The sequence below is a fragment of the Bombina bombina genome, chromosome 4 (genome assembly GCF_027579735.1).
Source record: "Bombina bombina isolate aBomBom1 chromosome 4, aBomBom1.pri, whole genome shotgun sequence".
Classification (NCBI taxonomy): domain Eukaryota; kingdom Metazoa; phylum Chordata; class Amphibia; order Anura; family Bombinatoridae; genus Bombina; species Bombina bombina.
The window spans coordinates 92991114-93012278 of NC_069502.1; positions in this window are offsets into that span (position 1 = coordinate 92991114).

Sequence of the window (21165 nt, forward strand, 5' to 3'; positions counted from 1 at the left end):
TAATAATTTTCTCACCAAAGCAAATCTGAAGAAAATTACAGAGGCAGATAGGGACTCCCTGAATTCCAAAATTACCACGATAGAATTAGCACAGGTCATCAAAGAACTTAAGCCTGGCAAAGCTCCTGGACCCGATGGCTTACCGAGCGAATACTATAAGATGTTTGCTGGCCTCTTAATCCCACACCTTACACAATTAGCAAACCACGTGCTAGAGGGCAAGGAGCTACCTAAAGACCTACTACAGGCTAAAATAATAGTCATCCCCAAACAAGGGAAAGACCCAAAATTCTGTGCCAGTTATAGACCAATATCCCTCATCAATCAAGATGTCAAAATAATCACAAAAATCTTAGCTAATAGATTAAAACATATTCTTCCCACTATAGTACACCCAGATCAAGTTGGTTTCATTAAAGAGAGGGATGCCCCGGACAACATCAGAAGGATGGTGTCGGTGATGGACTATCTTACTAGTCATGGAGTGCCTTCTCTGCTCCTATCCCTGGATGCAGAGAAGGCATTCGACAGGGTGGATTGGGGTTACATGGGGGCGGTACTAAAAAAAATGGGCTTCGAGGGATCCTTTATCTCTGCAATAAACATACTGTACTCCAACCCCACAGCATATGTAAGGGCGATCGGCCACCAATCTAGTACTTTCAGCATTCTAAATGGCACCCGACAGGGGTGCCCACTATCGCCCCTGCTTTTTGCAATATGCATAGAGCCACTAGCAGAGTTCATCCGGGGGGAAACAGGGGTAGAGGGTCTTAAGATAGGGGGAAAATCCCATAAACTGACACTATTTGCGGACGATGTCCTCCTTACCCTGACGAAGCCAGCTAGTTCCCTGCCCATTGTCTACGACATCCTAGATAAATTCTCCAAGATCTCGGGATATAAAATTAATGTGGATAAATGTGAGGCCCTCCCCATAGCGATCCCTAAGCCCACTATCAAACTACTGGAGATTAATTTTTCCTGGGTACACGAACATGTGAAGTATTTGGGGGTCAAGCTGACACCAGAATTTGATAAACTCTACCAAGCTAATTACCTTCCTTTAAACAAAACTATAAAACATGATATCACGAGATGGCAACAGCACGGCTTTTCGTGGTATGGGCGACTATCATCGATCAAAATGAATATTTTACCCAGACTCCTTTACCTCTTTAGAACATTGCCAATTGAGGTCCCCAACAAAGATTTAGATACTATCCAATCCAAATTGATCTCTTATCTAAGAGGAGGTAAACATGCCAGAATACCCGAAATCATACTCACGAGACATAGACAGTTGGGCGGAGTGGGCCTCCCTAACTTGAGAGACTACTACCAGGCTGCCAGACTAGCCCAGACAGCGACATTAGGGAGACGGAACTGTGATATTATATGGCCTGCTTTAGAAGCCGCCATGGGGGGGACTTAGCTCACCAGAAGACATACTGTGGAGGAGAGAGTCACTGACGACCACAAAAGGTTTTAAACCACGCGCTTTACTGATCTCTTGCCGACAATGGCATAAATCAATATACTCTCACAAGTTGATATCACAATATACTCTCAAAAAACCATTAAAATATATAATCCCAGGAGACTGCCATATACATATAGACAAATGGGAGAATAAAGGCCTATACAGGGTGGCGGATTTCCTACAACAAGGCTCTATGGTCACATTCACACATTTGCAGGGAAGGTTGGAGCCAAGCTCCTTACAGTGGTTTGTGTATTTGCAGATTTCCTCAGCTATCCATTCTTACACCCACAATAGGAAGGAAAATCGCTCCACAACACTTGGGAAGCAATGTAGTGCACATCACAGACCCAAACAAGCTATCTCACATATGTACCACGCGATACAATCAGCCAAAACAAAATATAGACCACCCATCATTAATAGGTGGGAGAGAGACTTGAACATAGATCTAACAGAGGATTGGTACACCCTGACATCTGAGGCAAGTAAGGGTTTGTTGAGCGCAGATCTCAGAGAAAATAGCCTGAAATCAGTGTTTCGTTGGTACTTAACTCCGGAGAGAGTAGCACACTCGGTAAAGGGGAACTCCAATCTCTGTTATAGAGGGTGTAAGACCAAAGGTACATATATACATATGTGGTGGGAATGTCCCAAGGTTAAAAACATATGGGATCAGACCTCAGACCTCTTGTCTAACCTAATTGGAGACCGAATAATCATCAGTGCCCCTCAGGCTTTATTAAATACTAGAACCCAGGGATACAATTCCCACATAAATACTTTTCTCAGAATAATCTTCACTACAGTTAGGACCACAATAGCCAAACACTGGAAGACAGGAGTACCGACATGGTCGGAGGTAACCAACAAATTGGCCGGTGTGTACACTATGCATGAGACAACTGCCCACTTACAAAATAAGATGGACACTTTTGGGAAAATCTGGTTCTACTGGATAATGGGGGGAGCTGATAGGAATTCCTGATAATCTACACAATAGAGTGAGGCTGAGAAGGAGCAACAGACATAAAGTATAGCACAAATAAAGACATGACTGAGATGACCAGAGACAGGAGGTTGAAAATTAAGCACATAGCATTCTGACAGGTTTATTGTTATTAATGTTAAAATTACATATGCTTTTATTTTTGTATACTTTTGCCTTATTTTTGTATTGTATTTTCACAAAAAAAGAGGAAAAGAAAAGTGCAACTGGACTGCCGAGGACCCGACAGCGGACTGGGTCTCTTATTTTTGTTCAAACCTTTCTATGTCATCATACATTGTTAAACCCGGTGTGGGTTGGGTCATTGGTGGCCTAGATTTGTTACATGTACATTTATTTTGTTGTGATGTCTTGCACTCAATAAAAACTATTTCAACTAAATCCCAATGTTCGATCTTCTCTGACTTGGTGGTTGGATCACCATCGTTTAATTCAAGGGGCCTCTTTTGTTCGTCCAACCTTGACTGTGATCTCAACAGATGCGATTATTTCAGGTTGGGGAGCTGTATGGGGATCTCTGACAGCGCAGGGGGTTTGGGAATCTCAGGAGGCGAGATTACCAATCAACATTTTGGAACTCCGTGCGATTTTCAGAGCTCTTCAGTTCTGGCCTCTTCTGAAGAAAGAATCGTTTATTTGTTTTCAGACAGACAATGTCACAACCGTGGCGTATGTCAATCATCAAGGTGGGACTCACAGTCCTCAGGCTATGAAAGAAGTATCTCGGATACTTGTATGGGCGGAATCCAGCTCCTGTCTAATCTCTGCAGTTCACATCCCAGGTATAGACAATTGGGAAGCGGATTATCTCAGTCGCCAGACGTTACATCCGGGCGAATGGTCTCTTCACCCAGAGGTATTTCTTCAGATTGTTCAAATCTGGGGACTTCCAGAAATAGATCTGATGGCTTCTCATCTAAACAAGAAACTTCCCAGGTATCTGTCCAGATCCAGGGATCCTCAGGCGGAAGCGGTGGACGCGTTGTCACTTCCTTGGAATTATCAACCGGCTTATATCTTTCCGCCTCTAGTTCTTCTTCCAAAAGTGATTTCCAAAATCCTAATGGAGCGTTTGATTGTACTGCTGGTGGCTCCAGCATGGCCACACAGGTTTTGGTATGCGGATCTCGTTCGGATGGCCAGTTTCCATCAGGATCTCAAATCATTAAATTTGAAGGTATGGAGATTGAACGCTTAATACTTAGTATTCAGGGATTAATACTATGTTACAGGCTCGTAAATCTGTGTCTAGAAAGATTTATTACCGAGTTTGGTGTTCTCATAAATTCTCTTGGCATTCTTTTAGAATTCCTAGAATTTTACAGTTTCTTCAGGATGGTTTGGAAAAAGGTTTGTCTGCAAGTTCCTTGAAAGGACAAATCTCTGCTCTTTCTGTTCTTTCTTTCATGTAATTAGCAAGAGTCCATGAGCTAGTGACGTATGGGATATACATTCCTACCAGGAGGGGCAAAGTTTCCCAAACCTTAAAATGCCTATAAATACACCCCTCACCACACCCACAATTCAGTTTTACAAACTTTGCCTCCTATGGAGGTGGTGAAGTAAGTTTGTGCTAGATTCTACGTTGATGTGCGCTCCGCAGCAGGTTGGAGCCCGGTTTTCCTCTCAGCGTGCAGTGAATGTCAGAGGGATGTGAGGAGAGTATTGCCTATTTTGAATGCAGTGATCTCCTTCTACGGGGTCTATTTCATAGGTTCTCTGTTATCGGTCGTAGAGATTCATCTCTTACCTCCCTTTTCAGATCGATGATATACTCTTATTTATATACCATTACCTCTGCTGATTCTCGTTTCAGTACTGGTTTGGCTTTCTACAAACATGTAGATGAGTGTCCTGGGGTAAGTAAGTCTTATTTTCTGAGACACTCTAAGCTATGGTTGGGCACTTTGTTTATAAAGTTCTAAATATATGTATTCAAACATTTATTTGCCTTGACTCGGGATGTTCAACATTCCTTATTTTCAGACAGTCAGTTTCATATTTGGGATAATGCACTTGAATCAATTATTTTTCTTACCTTAAAAATTTGACTTTTTTTCCCTGTGGGCTGTTAGGCTCGCGGGGGCTGAAAATGCTTCATTTTATTGCGTCATTCTTGGCGCAGACTTTTTTGGCGCAAAAAATCTTTTTATCTTTCATACGTGTCGCCGGAAGTTGCGTCATTTTTGACGTTCTTTTGCGCCAAAGATGTCGGCGTTCCAGATGTGGCGTCATTTTTGCCGCCAAAAAGCATTTAGGCGCCAAATAATGTGGGCGTCTTATTTGGCGCTAAAAAATATGGGCGTCGCTTTTGTCTCCACATTATTTAAGTCTCATTATTTATTGCTTCTGGTTGCTAGAAGCTTGTTCATTGGTATTTTTTTCCCATTCCTGAAACTGTCATTTAAGGAATTTGATCAATTTTGCTTTATATGTTGTTTTTTCTCTTACATATTGCAAGATGTCTCACGTTGCATCTGAGTCAGAAGATACGTCAGGAAAATCGCTGTCTGGTGCTGGAACTACCAAAGCTAAGTGTATCTGCTGTAAACTTTTGGTAGCTATTCCTCCAGCTGTTGTTTGTATTAAATGTCATGACAAACTTGTTAATGCAGATAATATTTCCTTTAGTAATGTACCATTACCTGTTGCAGTTCCATCAACATCTAATGTTCAGAATGTTCCTGATAACATAAGAGATTTTGTTTCTGAATCCATCAAGAAGGCTATGTCTGTTATTCCTCCTTCTAGTAAACATAAAAAATCTTTTAAAACTTCTCTTTATACAGATGAATTTTCAAATGAACATCATCATTCTGATTCTGATGACTCTTCTGTTTAAGAGGATTCTGTTTCAGAGATTGATGCTGATAAATCTTCATATTTATTTAAAATGGAATTTATTCATTCTTTACTTAAAGAAGTACTAATTGCTTTAGAAATTGAGGATTCTGGTCCTCTTGATACTAATTCTAAACGTTTAGATAAGGTCTTTAAATCTCCTGTGGTTATTCCAGAAGTTTTTCCTGTTCCTAGTGCTATTTCTGAAGTAATTTCCAGAGAATGGGATAAATTGGGTAATTCATTTACTCCTTCTAAACGTTTTAAGCAATTATATCCTGTGCCGTCTGACAGATTAGAATTTTGGGACAAAATCCCTAGAGTTGATGGGGCTATTTCTACCCTTGCTAAACGTACTACTATTCCTACGTCAGATGGTACTTCGTTTAAGGATCCTTTAGATAGGAAAATTGAATCCTTTCTGAGAAAAGCTTATCTGTGTTCAGGTAATCTTCTTAGACCTGCTATATCATTGGCTGATGTTGCTGCAGCTTCAACTTTTTGGTTGGAAACTTTAGCGCAACAAGTAACAGATCATGATTCTCATAATATTATTATTCTTCTTCAACATGCTAATAATTTTATCTGTGATGCCATTTTTGATATTATCAGAGTTGATGCCAGGTTTATGTCTCTAGCAATTTTAGCTAGAAGAGCTTTATGGCTTAAAACTTGGAATGCTGATATGGCTTCTAAATCAACTCTACTTTCCATTTCTTTCCAGGGTAACAAATTATTTGGTTCTCAGTTGGATTCTATTATCTCAACTGTTACTGGTGGGAAAGGAACTTTTTTACCACAGGATAAAAAATCTAAGGGTAAAAACAGGGCTAATAATCGTTTTCGTTCCTTTCGTTTCAACAAAGAACAAAAGCCTGATCCTTCATCCTCAGGAGCAGTTTCAGTTTGGAAACCATCTCCAGTCTGGAATAAATCCAAGCCTTCTAGAAAAGCAAAGCCTGCTTCTAAGTCCACATGAAGGTGTGGCCCTCATTCCAGCTCAGCTGGTAGGGGGCAGGTTACGTTTTTTCAAAGAAATTTGGATCAATTCTGTTCACAATCTTTGGATTCAGAACATTGTTTCAGAAGGGTACAGAATTGGTTTCAAGATGAGACCTCCTGCAAAGAGATTTTTTCTTTCCTGTGTCCCAGTAAATCCAGTGAAAGCTCAAGCATTTCTGAATTGTGTTTCAGATCTAGAGTTGGCTGGAGTAATTATGCCAGTTCCAGTTCTGGAACAGGGGATGGGGTTTTATTCAAATCTCTTCATTGTACCAAAGAAGGAGAATTCCTTCAGACCAGTTCTGGATCTAAAAATATTGAATCGTTATGTAAAGATACCAACGTTCAAAATGGTAACTGTAAGGACTATCTTGCCTTTTGTTCAGCAAGGGCATTATATGTCCACAATAGATTTACAGGATGCATATCTGCATATTCCGATTCATCCAGATCATTATCAGTTCCTGAGATTCTCTTTTCTGGACAAGCATTACCAGTTTGTGGCTCTGCCGTTTGGCCTAGCTACAGCTCCAAGAATTTTTACAAAGGTTCTCGGTGCCCTTCTGTCTGTAATCAGAGAACAGGGTATTGTGGTATTTCCTTATTTGGACGATATCTTGGTACTTGCTCAGTCTTTACATTTAGCAGAATCTCATACGAATCGACTTGTGTTGTTTCTTCAAGATCATGGTTGGAGGATCAATTCACTAAAAAGTTCATTGATTCCTCAGACAAGGGTAACTTTTCTGGGTTTCCAGATAGATTCAGTGTCCATGACTCTGTCTTTGACAGACAAGAGACGTCTAAAATTGATTTCAGCTTGTCGAAACCTTCAGTCACAATCATTCCCTTCGGTAGCCTTATGCATGGAAATTCTAGGTCTTATGACTGCTGCATCGGACGCGATCCCCTTTGCTTGTTTTCACATGCGACCTCTTCAGCTCTGTATGCTGAATCAATGGTGCAGGGATTACACAAAGATATCTCAATTAATATCTTTAAAACCGATTGTACGACACTCTCTAACGTGGTGGACAGATCACCATCGTTTAATTCAGGGGGCTTCTTTTGTGCTTCCGACCTGGACTGTAATTTCAACAGATGCAAGTCTCTCAGGTTGGGGAGCTGTGTGGGGATCTCTGACGGCACAAGGAGTTTGGGAATCTCAGGAGGTGAGATTACCGATCAATATTTTGGAACTCTGTGCAATTTTCAGAGCTCTTCAGTCTTGGCCTCTTCTGAAGAGAGAATCGTTCATTTGTTTTCAGACAGACAATGTCACAACTGTGGCATACATCAATCATCAAGGAGGGACTCACAGTCCTCTGGCTATGAAAGAAGTATCTCGAATTCTGGTTTGGGCGGAATCCAGCTCCTGTCTAATCTCTGCGGTTCATATCCCAGGTATAGACAATTGGGAAGCGGATTATCTCAGTCGCCAAACGTTGCATCCGGGCGAATGGTCTCTTCACCCAGAGGTATTTCTTCAGATTTTTCAAATGTGGGGACTTCCAGAAATAGATCTGATGGCGTCTCATCTAAACAAGAAACTTCCCAGGTATCTGTCCAGATTCCGGGATCCTCAGGCGGAAGCAGTGGATGCATTATCACTTCCTTGGAAGTATCATCCTGCCTATATCTTTCCGCCTCTAGTTCTTCTTCCAAGAGTAATCTCCAAGATTCTGAAGGAATGCTCGTTTGTTCTGCTGATAGCTCCGGCATGACCTCACAGGTTTTGGTATGCGGATCTTGTCCGGATGGCCTCTTGCCATCCGTGGACTCTTCCGCTAAGACCAGACCTTCTATCGCAAGGTCCTTTTTTCCATCAGGATCTCAAATCCTTAAATTTAAAGGTATGGTGATTGAACGCTTGATTCTTGGTCAAAGAGGTTTCTCTGACTCTGTGATTAATACTATGTTACAGGCTCGTAAATCTGTATCTAGAGAGATATATTATAGAGTCTGGAAGACTTATATTTCTTGGTGTCTTTCTCATCATTTTTCTTGGCATTCTTTTAGAATTCCGAGAATTTTACAGTTTCTTCAGGATGGTTTAGATAAAGGTTTATCCGCAAGTTCTTTGAAAGGACAAATCTCTGCTCTTTCTGTTCTTTTTCACAGAAAGATTGCTAATCTTCCTGATATTCATTGTTTTGTACAAGCTTTGGTTCGTATAAAACCTGTCATTAAGTCAATTTCTCCTCCTTGGAGTTTGAATTTGGTTCTGGGGGCTCTTCAAGCTCCTCCGTTTGAACCTATGCATTCATTGGACATTAAATTACTTTCTTGGAAAGTTTTGTTCCTTTTGGCGATCTCTTCTGCCAGAAGAGTCTCTGAATTATCTGCTCTTTCTTGTGAGTCTCCTTTTCTGATTTTTCATCAGGATAAGGCGGTGTTGCGAACTTCTTTTTAATTTTTACCTAAAGTTGTGAATTCCAACAACATTAGTAGAGAAATTGTGGTTTCTTCATTATGTCCTAATCCTAAGAATTCTAAGGAGAAATCGTTGCATTCTTTGGATGTTGTTAGAGCTTTGAAATATTATGTTGAAGCTACTAAGTCTTTCCGAAAGACTTCTAGTCTATTTGTTATCTTTTCCGGTTCTAGAAAAGGCCAGAAAGCTTCTGCCATTTCTTTGGCATCTTGGTTGAAATCTTTAATTCATCATGCCTATGTCGAGTCGGGTAAAACTCCGCCTCAAAGGATTACAGCTCATTCTACTAGGTCAGTTTCTACTTCCTGGGCGTTTAGGAATGAAGCTTCGGTTGATCAGATTTGCAAAGCAGCAACTTGGTCCTCTTTGCATACTTTTACTAAATTCTACCATTTTGATGTATTTTCTTCTTCTGAAGCAGTTTTTGGTAGAAAAGTACTTCAGGCAGCGGTTTCAGTTTGAATCTTCTGTTTATGTTTTTCATTAAACTTTATTTTGGGTGTGGATTATTTTCAGCAGGAATTGGCTGTCTTTATTTTATCCCTCCCTCTCTAGTGACTCTTGCGTGGAAAGATCCACATCTTGGGTAGTCCTTATCCCATACGTCACTAGCTCATGGACTCTTGCTAATTACATGAAAGAAAACATAATTTATGTAAGAACTTACCTGATAAATTCATTTCTTTCATATTAGCAAGAGTCCATGAGGCCCGCCCTTTTTTTGTGGTGGTTATGATTTTTTTGTATAAAGCACAATTATTCCAATTCCTTATTTTTTATGCTTTCGCACTTTTTTCTTATCACCCCACTTCTTGGCTATTCGTTAAACTGAATTGTGGGTGTGGTGAGGGGTGTATTTATAGGCATTTTAAGGTTTGGGAAACTTTGCCCCTCCTGGTAGGAATGTATATCCCATACGTCACTAGCTCATGGACTCTTGCTAATATGAAAGAAATGAATTTATCAGGTAAGTTCTTACATAAATTATGTTTTTTTCACAGAAAGATTGCTAATCATCCTGATATTCATTGTTTTGTACAGGCTTTGGTTTGTATTAAGCATGTCATTAAGTCAATCTCTCCTCCTTGGAGTCTTAATTTGGTTCTGAGGGCTTTACAGGCTCCTCCGTTTGAACCTATGCATTCTCTGGATATTAAATTACTTTCTTGGAAAGTTTTGTTCATTTTGACCATCTCTTCTGCTAGAAGAGTTTCTGAGTTATCTGCTCTTTCTTATGAATCTCCTTTTCTGATTTTTCATCAGGATAAGGCGGTGTTGCGGACTTCATTTAATTTTTTACCTAAAGTTGTGAATTCTAACAACATTAGTAGAGAAATTGTTGTCCCTTCATTGTGTCCTAATCCTAAGAATTCTCTGGAGAGATCTTTACATTCTTTGGATGTAGTAAGAGCTTTGAAATATTATGTTGAAGCTACTAAATATTTCAGAAAGACTTCTAGTCTGTTTGTCATCTTTTCTGGTTCTAGGAAAGGTCAGAAGGCTTCTGCCATTTCTTTGGCGTCTTGGTTAAAGTCTTTGATTCATCATGCTTATGTGGAGTCGGGTAAATCCCCGCCTCAAAGGATTTACGGCTCATTCTACTAGGTCAGTTTCTACTTCCTGGGCTTTTAGGAATTAAGCTTCTGTTGATCAGATTTGCAAAGCAGCAACTTGGTCTTCTTTGCATACTTTTACTAAATTCTACCATTTTGATGTTTTTTCTTCTTCTGAAGCAGTTTTTGGTAGAAAAGTACTTCAGGCAGCTGTTTCAGTTTGATTCTTCTGCTTATAATTTTAGTTTTTTTCATTATAAGATTAAAACTTTTTGATTTGGGTTGTGGATTATTTTTTCAGCGGAATTGGCTGTCTTTATTTTATCCCTCCCTCTCTAGTGAGTCTTGCGTGGAAGTTCCACATCTTGGGTATCTGCTATCCCATACGTCACTAGCTCATGGACTCTTGCCAATTACATGAAAGAAAACATAATTTATGTAAGAACTTACCTGATAAATTAATTTCTTTCATATTGGCAAGAGTCCATGAGGCCCACCCTTTTTGTGGTGGTTATGATTTTTTTGTATAAAGCACAATTATTCCAATTCCTTGTTTGAAGCTTTCGCTCCTTTCTTATCACCCAACTTCTTGGCTATTCGTTAAACTGAATTGTGGGTGTGGTGAGGGGTGTATTTATAGGCATTTTGAGGTTTGGGAAACTTTGCCCCTCCTGGTAGGAATGTATATCCCATATGTCACTAGCTCATGGATTCTTGCCAATATGAAAGAAATTAATTTATCAGGTAAGTTCTTACATAAATTATGTTTTTACTCTCATTCAAGCTCGTAGGTTGGTTGCTCGTCGCATCTATCATAAGGTGTGGAGGACCTACTTATTCTGTTCTCCATGATGAACTGGAGAAGGGCTTTTCTGCAAGTCCCCGGTGGGACATAAGCATCCTTTGAGGATTATGGCTCATTCTACGAGAGCAGTGATTACCTCTTGGGCCTTCAAAGATGAGGCCTCTATGAATCAGATTTGTAAGGTAGCTACCTGGTTCTTATACTTTTTCCAAAATTTCACAAGTTTGATGTTTTTGCTTCTGCTGAAGCAGCCTTCGGGAGAAAGGGTTTTTGCAGGCTGTGGTGCCCTCAGATTAAGGTCCGCCTTTCTTATTTCCCTCTCGTTAGCATTCCGTGTACTCTAGAGCTTGGGTATATGTTTCCCACAAGTAAGGAATGCAGCTGTGGACTCTTCCCATATTAAGATGGAAAACATAAATTATGCTTACTTGATAATTTCATTTCCATCTGTATGGGAAGAGTCCACAGCTCCCGCCCGTGTTCTCCGATGGGCGGCCCTAAACTTGAATTTTTCTTCTGGCACCTTTTTCACCCTATTTCTCCTACTATTCCTTGTTCCCTCGGCAGAATGACTGGGGTTATGAGGAAGTGGGGGAGGTATTAAAGCCTTTGGCTGGGGTGTCTTTGCCTCCTCCTGGTGGCCAGGTTCAGTATTTCCCACAAGTAAGGAATGCAGCTGTGGACTCTTCCCATACAGATGGAAACGAAATTATCAAGTAAGCATAATTTGTTTTTTAAAAGGTTTTATACTGGATATTTAGATCAGTATCTGTGCATCTTATTCTTTATAGTAGTTTCTATTACATGCAGTTATGTGAAAATTGGTTTATAGTGCCCCTTTAAACCTCTTTATATGCTTGAAAGTTGCTATCCTATCACCTCACTCCCTTCTCTCCTCTACATATATTGTTCATTGATCCTTTCTTTGTAAGTTTTTTTCTATTTTAGGCCATGTACTATTTTTTTTTATTTATTAACTTTTTAGTATTATTGTACAACAAAAACATGATAATTATGATTTTTTAACATCTTAGAATCATAGATATGAGCCAGGTTATATCAGAATAAACAATTAGAGACAAAGTTGTAAAAGTAACAGGTCCTTCAGTACTGTTCCATTATCATTGAGAGCAACAGAAGAAACAAACAATAAAAGATGATTTTGCTTTGAAATCCCAAAGGTAGTAATACTTCATATATTTTATTTATAATAATTAAAAGAAGAATAAAAAAAGGTATATATAATTACCAGAACCTATTTCTTCTTCCATAATTCTATTTACCTAGGAGCAGTTTTTCAGGCATATGGTCCCTTTCTATTTCTTCTCTTTCCCTCCTCTTCCTCCCATAAAGGAGAAAAAAAAGAGAAAGATGTCCCTGGCATTCCATTCTATGATTCATTTGTTAATAATTATTTATGTACAAGATAGAAAATAGAGGAGGAGGACGGAGGGAGGACAGGAGAGAAAAAAAATGGAGGGACGGACATGAGGCATGTCCAGCCTCCAGGGTCACCATACTCCCAACAAAACCAACTCTGAATTCTGAAAAGGGGATATTAAATAATCAATCTCTCCTGGGGGTAAGCTTTTTATATACAGGGACCACTTCTGAAAAAAGGAGCAGATATCACGATCATTATTCATATCCGTATCATATTGTTCAATAATGCATTATTTTTGTAGGTAGTCTTTTATTTCTGTAAAACAGGGTATATTGGGGTTTTTCCAGTATCAAAAGATCAAATTTCTAACTGTAAGAATAATTATATTAATCAACTTCTTGTGAATGTATCTGTCCAAGTCTTCGCAAAGAAAAATAATGTGAGATTAAGAGAGACCAATGTGAGGCAACTTCAGTGCCCTAACCATCCAATGTTAGACTTTATACCATAGTTGCCTAATTTTGGGACAATCCCAAAGCATGTGTTTCAGGTCTGCAGCGTAGAGGGAACATTTTGGACAAACTAGAAAATACGAGTTCCCCCATTTAATTCCTTTTACTGGGGTATAGTAAACCCTGTAAAGTTACTTTACGTGAGACTCTCTCCAGGATGAGGACAATGTTGTATTGGCTACCCTTTGAATTGATTTTTGGATTATCTCCTGATTGGTATTTAATTGAGGGCTAAAGCTATTCCATTGTTGGGATAGATCTCCCAGATTCAGATCCCCTCTTTTAGAAAGTAATAACTGATACCACAAGGAGATTGAATAAATTCCCCCTCTTACTAATGGAAACCATTTCTCAAAAGCTCCCCATGACCAGACCCATCCATGCTCTGTGGCGAGAGAAAAAACATAATGTCTTGCTTGTAGATATGCAAAAAAATCACTGTTCGGAAGGTTATACTCCATTTTAACTGCATCAAAAGATTTGATAGAAAATAAGTTCAAGTCGACCAAAGACGCGACCCTATTTAGGCCAGGTTTCCCCATCTCTTAAATATCGGAGATTGACCGCCTAGATGAAATTCCGGATTACCTATAAAAGTTTGAAATCTTGGAATATGTGGATCTACTCCTATCATTGTTAGTAGTTTCCAAAATGCCTGAATTGGTGTAAAAATAGTTTTAAGCTGTTTAATAAATTTATGCAGTGATTTACATCTAGAGTGGGCAAGAGAAGGAGGAGAGTAAGGATATGTTATGTTATGCTCTAATGTATTGTTGGTAAAATAATCCGACTAATATCCAATCGGGTATTAATCTCGACAAGAAGACAAGATTATAAAGTCTTAGATCAGGAACAGCCAGGCCCCCACATTCTCTTGCCAGGGATAGTTTGTTCAGGGAAATTCTTGGTCTTCTACCCTGCCAAATAAAACGACGCAGTGCTGTGTTGATATCTCTTAGGTCCCTTGTTTTAGGAAGAACTGGAGTATTCTGTAATACGTATAATAATTTGGGTAGAATCTTGAACATGGCGATTCTCCCTGACAATGAGAGTGGGAAACACTGCCAATTTTTCATGCTTCCTTTAATCTTTTCCAGAATTGGGGTAATGTTAAGTTCATACCAAAGTGATGGTTGAAGAGAAATTTAGATCCCCAAGTATTTAAAAGCTTTTGTCACAGGTTGAAACGGGACATCTAAAAAAGAATTTGGCTCCTTCTTTAACCACAAGATCTCTGATTTGGAAGAATTGACTTTATAACCAGAGAATGAGCCAAATCGATCTATAATAGAAAGGAGTTTAGGAAAGTTATTATTAGAATTTGACACAAAGAGGAGAATATCATCTGCATACAGGGCTATCTTCAAATCACTTTGTCTAATCCTAATCCCTTCAATTTGGTGTCTTATCATAATAGTAAGAGGCGCAATCGCTATATCAAATAAAAGTTGGGAAAGGGGGCAGCCTTGAAGTGTTCCTCGATCCAGAACTATTTCTGTGGATTGCAAATTATTAACGAGCAATCTTGTATAGCCCTTTTGGTGTATTATTTCGATAAATTGGACTATATTACCTTTGAAACCAAACTTATCTAATGTTATTAATATATGATCGTGATGAATTGAATCAAAGGCCTTTTCTGCGTCAAGTGTGATGATCGCTGCATCCAAAAAAATCAGTTTTCGTTAATAGGCCATGGTCCTCTATTAAGTTAAAGTAGTCAATAGTTAAAAAGATTTCCCTAAGTTTGGCTGCCAAATTTCTATTATTAAGAAATCCTGCTTGATCTTTATTAATTATGATAGTGCTGATTATAATCTGGAAGCTAAGGTAGAAGTTAATAGTTTATAGTCAGTATTAAGAAGCGCTATTGGTCTATATGATTCTTTTTAATTGGATTTTCCCTGTTTTTAGGATCAATGTCGTAAGAGATGCCAAAAAATTAGGGGAGATTGGAATATTCTGCAAGAAAAAGTGGTTAAATAGGTTCTTCAAATGGGGGACTATTTGTTGTTTTAGGATTTTATAGAATTCGTTGGGCAAAGCATCCGGCCCTGGAGCTTTATTTAGCGACAGGTTTTGGATAGCTTTATTTATTTCAGTCTCGGAAATAGGGGAATTAATAGCCTGTACCATTTCCGTGGTTAAAGATGGATAACTTATCTTCTCCAAAAAGTTTCACTAGCTAACTTGTTAGATTCTCTGTAGGTATATATCTCTCTATAGTAGCCAGTAAAGGTCTCCAATGTTTCTTCAGGGGTTTCACATATATAGTCTTCCTTTTGTATTCTTTGAATCGCTAATGATTTACTACTGTTTTTAACCGGAGCAGCCAATAATTTGCCTGACATTGCCATACCTGTAAAACTTAGTTTGGGACCTAAGATCCTTCTGAGTAGTTTCTTTTAACAAAAGCATATCTCTTTCTTTCTTGGCCTTAATATATTCAGCCCAATTTTCTGTTTTAGAATGAGAGTAACGATTATAGGAGTTAGTTACAAAGTGAGAAATTTGTTGCTCACTCTCTCTCTATACTACTTCTTCACCATAACATTATAGGCCAGGATTTCCCCCCTAAGGACCGCTTTACCCGATTCCCAAAATATATCAGGCTTATCAATGTATTCTCTATTAAAGTGTACGAATTCAGCATATTTAGTGTTAAGCCAAATTAATTTTTAAACTTAATACTATTGTATGAATATTTGGGAAAAATAAAGCATTGCGGGTAGCCAAGATGGTTCCTATTGTGAATTTGCAGGAGAATTTGGGCATGATCGGACAAACATATGGAGTAAATATTGGTTTTAACTTTCATTCTAGTGATATTGTCATCTACTAAGAAAATATCTATTCTCGACAAAGATTTATGAGTTTTCGATAAACACGTGTATTTTCTAATATCGGGATTTTGAATCCTCCAAATATCTCTCATGGCGAGATTTCGAGAAATGGCTCCGAATAATTTAGTTTCTATGTTGTCCCTTTTAGTCTTTCTAAGATAAGACTCTTGTCTGTCTAGGGAATAATGGGGGGCCATATTGAAGTCTCCACCCAATATGAGATAACCCTGAGCAAATTGCATCATCCTCAGCTGAAGAGAGTCCCAAAACTCTCTGCAGACGTAATTAGGGGCATACACATTAAGTTTTATTCTAAGAAAAATATATCTGCCCTCAGGATCAGTGCCCACAGACAAAATTTCGTTGTCGATCCTTTTCCCAATTAAAATAGCGACTTCCCTCTTTCTTTTTAGACTGGGGGTAGCAATTACGTTTCCTACCCAGGAGATTTTTAGTTTGTTTTGCTTCCTCAATGTTTAAATGCGTTTCTTGAAGTAGAACAATATCACTGTTCAATTTTCTCAAATGTGCTATAATAGCTTTACGCTTAATGGGGGATTTGATACCCCCTATGTTCCATGAAATAATATTTAGTGTAGCAGCTCTATTCATATCTTTTCAGGAAAAGGAAGAAAAAAAAATTCCCTTTTTTCTTCTAAAAATTCTCTTCGTCTCAGTCCTCCCCCCCCATAACAGTCATGAGATCTAAACCCTTTCCCATACAATAAAGAAGAGTCAGACCTTTTCAAGAATAAATAAGTCATGGCTTTTGCCTATCTCAATTTCTTATCTCCTATCTCTCCTTCGCTTATCCAGACCCTGAGAGAATGTCTCTAACTACCTGCGACTTCTCTGCATCTCCCAGTTTATCAAAAAAATTAGTTGGATCTTGAGCTGTTATTTTAAGTCTAGCGGGGTATATTATAGTAGCTTGTGCTCCCTTGTTGATAAGCTTAGTGCATAGTGGAGATATTTCTTTCCTCTTAAGGGACGTCTCGTATGGGAAGTCCTGAAAGAGGAAAATTTTAGAACCCTCTATTACAATAGGCTGTTTTTTACGATAATGTCGTAAGAATATAATTTTGTCCTGGAAAATCAAAAACTTGGCCACCACTGGTCTTGGCCTAGTGTTTGTACCTCAACTAAGTATTGGGGCACCAACTCTGTGTATCCTTTCTATAACAAAAGGTGATTGAGGTGTAGGAATGTCCAATAATTGTGTCAATGTCACTGAAATAAATTTGGTAAAATCTTCCAGGTTTTTATTCTCAGGGAGACCAATAATGCGGATATTATTTCGCCTGGATCGGTTTTCCAGGTCTTCTATCTTATTTTGTAATTTATCTATAATCAAGCTATTGTTTTCAATTCTAGATCTGCAAGACTCTTGTGTGTCTTCCAGGTCTGAAATCAGATTTTCTGCTTCTTGAATTCTGTTTGAAAACTGTCTAACTTCAGTAGTGAGCATTAGAATATCTTGTTTAATTTAATCTCTACGGGCTTCAAATTTTGGGGTGAGAGCTCCAGTGATACTTTCTACTACCCCCTGCATATCCAGACCTAGAGTGGTTTTAGTGGTGTTAGTTTAGTGGGTGTGAGATGGACTTCAGCAGAAGTTTCTACTAAGTTTTTGTTCATCCTTTCCCTTTACTTACTAGCCTTGGTTGAGGAAGAGTGGGGGGAGTGATTTGGTGATTTGAAAAATGTATCCATTAAAAGTGGTAATAAATATGTGAATGTGAGAAAAACAAAAAGCCCAACCTCCCCACACACACACACACACACACACACAAGGTGACCCTGGGGGGGGAGGAGGGGAGAGAAATAAAATAAATTAGTAGAATAAAGTGAAGAGTGAGTTGTGCTAGAGTTTAAAAACAAGGTTAAATGTGAATATAGGATACACAGGGGGGCAGGTTTAAAATTGAAGAAGGCCCAGAGAGAGGAAAGTGAAAAAGGGGAGGGAGACTAATTCTTCTGTACCTATTTTTCCATGAGGAAACAATCAGCAATATATAATTTTAGTTCCTGAATGAGTAATTATTATACCAAAAGATAACCTCAATAATGGTTAAATAGCATAAAGTACCGATTAAAGTGAATATAATATTCAAATTAAATCATATCAACATATCTAAGTAATTCTTTCTAACTTAAATTGTAGAAGCAATTGATATTAATTATTTTAGTTCCCAGGTGGGCACTTATGACAAAAAAACAGTACTCACTTCAGTAATTAAACAATCTGTACAAGATAGAATTTACAGCTTTCAGTTTTGTCATATATCTTAACCCTTATTATTTAAGCTAAACAGCATAACAAACCAATTAAAAGGATAACTAGAAAGAGAGTAGTGGCAAACAAATAAAATATCTGGGTCTTCACATGCGTTTAAACAAGACTTAATTCAGTTTGGGCTCAAGCAGGTATCTTTAAACCAAGGAGAGAAAGGGAGGAGGGGAAATCAAGCCACACAGTCAATGTTCTCTTTTTCTTCTACTTTTTGCTTGAAGCTTTTCCTTATTACGTGAAGTAAAAAGCATGTAGCTCAGCTGGGAAAGTTTAAGTTATTATTGTCTTCCCCCAAAGAGGCACAGATATGTTTTTATTGCAAGATGAGTAGGATAAGGAGGAGCAGAGTGTTAAAGGCTATAAGCTGTTTAGTGGAATGGCAGAGCAAGAGCAAAAATAGTTAGTATAATAAACGCTTAATAAGCCAGTCCAAACTTGTTTTCCCCCTCATTCATTCATCAGCTACTCTATGGGGAGAAAAAAGCAATAGTGCAAGATTTTATCGATCTTTTCTTTTTTTTCCCGCTCACTGCTACCCCTCTAGTTGATTAGGTGTTAAATTCAATTGTGTTTTTATAATGCAAAAAGCAGGGGAAACATCCAAGCAAGCAAAAAGATGATAGGAGGTAAAGATTATTTAACGGAGTAAGCTGGCATCCAGAGAAAAAGAGTTAATAGCGTTTAACAAGCCAGTTCAAAGTCTTTGTGATAAGAATCTCACCTTAGATCTTGCGGTTTACATAATACCTTACCAGATGGATTATATAGATCACTTAGGTGAATGTGAACTAACTCGGCACTCCTGTGCTAAGAGTGGCTGAAGCCTCTGTTGGTTCTTCTCTGAGAGGTAAAGCTTTGGTGTCCCCTCCCTTCACACAGCACCGGTGGGAAGGGAGGACGTCTGTATGCTTCCAGCGAGGGTGATCAGCAAGCTGAGATTCCTATAGCACAACTCCTGCCAGCGACGTGAATTGAATTTACCTCTGAAACACAGGGTCATGTCGCTCTCCCTCTCGCAGCACCGGTGGGAGGGAGAGATACCCTGCTGCACGGTTGACAGCTCAGTGTGTAAGACAAAAGAGGTAATCTTCGTGGGTGAGTCTTCTTTATTTCCCCAAAAGAAAGTGTGAATGGTTTTCACTTGTGGGATCCATGAACGTTCTCAGCTCATCTGCATACAGTCTCCCAATCCCCTGGGCTTGAGGCGCGCACCAGCTGCCTAATGGAAGTTTGCAGGGTTGTGGAGAGCAACGTGCATCACGTCCAAGCTCCACCTCCGGATCAGGCCATGTACTATTTTAGTAGCCTTCTTTTGATCAGTTTCCCATTTATATCCTTCTGAAAATATGGTCTCCGGATATGCACACAATATTTAAAATGAGATTTAACTAGTGATCTGTAAAGTAACATAAGAAACTTACTATTCCTGCTTCAACTACCTTTACAACCAAGCATGCTGTTTTAACTTGCTACAATACTGTTTCCTATTTACTTATCAGACTGGAAAACAATAGTCTATTAAAACTGCATATTCTATCTCAATCGTGAAAGTTTAAAGGGACAGTCAAGTCAAAATTAAACTTTCATGATTCAGATAGTGCGTGCAATTTTAAATAACTTTCCAATTTACTTTTATCATCAATTTTGCTTTGTTCTTTGGTATCCTTTGTTGAAAGTGTCACGTTTATTTAGTGTCACATTTTAAAGGGACAATTTACCCTAAACTTTTCTTCACTTTAATTAGTTTTCCAATTTTTATTTTATTAAAGTTTTGAAATACAAACAAAACAATTTCACTTAAAAATACAGTGTTCACAGAATATTATTTATTTTTTCTGGATAGGAAAGAGCGAAGAAGTAATATCACATTGTATTACAGTTCCAGTCATAACAAATATCAGTGCTGTGAATATGCAGAACTAAATCAAAAGGAACTGCAGGAATATTTTGAAAAAGAAATTTGGTCAGATCTGTCTCTAATATTTTAAGAAATAATCATCCCACAAAAAAGCATATGGAATAATAATCATTTATTTGTTTGATCCTACTATAATTATATTTTTCCATTTTTAAAGCATGGGATCCTTTTTTTCTTTCCATATAAAACCAGGAGGTAAAGATATTTGTTTCCATGACCATGGGATCAGTTGTTTCACACTATTAAGCATTATAGTGAACTGGGACAAATGTGAGGAGCATTTTATCTAGGGGGGTTGATTGAAAAGAAAAAGTGGGGTCATTTTATAGCTGGAGTGAAAGAAACTTTTCAATTTCTACCTTAAAGGGACACTAAACCCAAATATTTTCTTTTGTGATTCAGATAGAGCATGCAATGTTAAGCAACTTTCTAATTTACTTCTATTATCAATTTTTCTTTGTTCTCTTGCTGTCTTTATATAAAAAGCAGGAATGTGATGCATTGGAGACGGACCATTTTTGGTTGAGAACCTGGGTTATGCTTGATTCATTGGGTAAATGTAATCCTCCAATAAGCAAGCACTATCCATGGTGCTGAACCTAAAATGAGCTGGCTGCTAAGATTTACATTCCTGCTTTTAAAATAAAGATAGCAAAAGAACAAAGAAATTGATAATAGTAGTAAATAAGAAAGTTGCTTAAAATTTCATACTCTGAATCATGAATGAAAAAATTTGGGTTCATTGTCCCTTTTAGTAGTGCACCAATATAATTGCCACTGGGCATGTCCTTTTTTGTGTGTGGCCTCTTTAGCAAGAAGCAGAAGTGTTTTTGATAAGATTAAGGAGGACATTTATACATTACCGGTGAAATTATATTAACAATACCGGACAAGCTGAGCCACTGAACTGGTGAGATAAAGACCGGAGAGCGGACACATAGCTCTTGTTGTAAAGACTGGATACTACGGCATTAGCTGGAAGTGGAGAACAGCTTTAATTATTACGTGCATATTATTTGCACTTATCTTGTAAGTGTATATTTTTATGGCTTTACTTTTATATTAATAAAGAAAGATACGGTGATTCT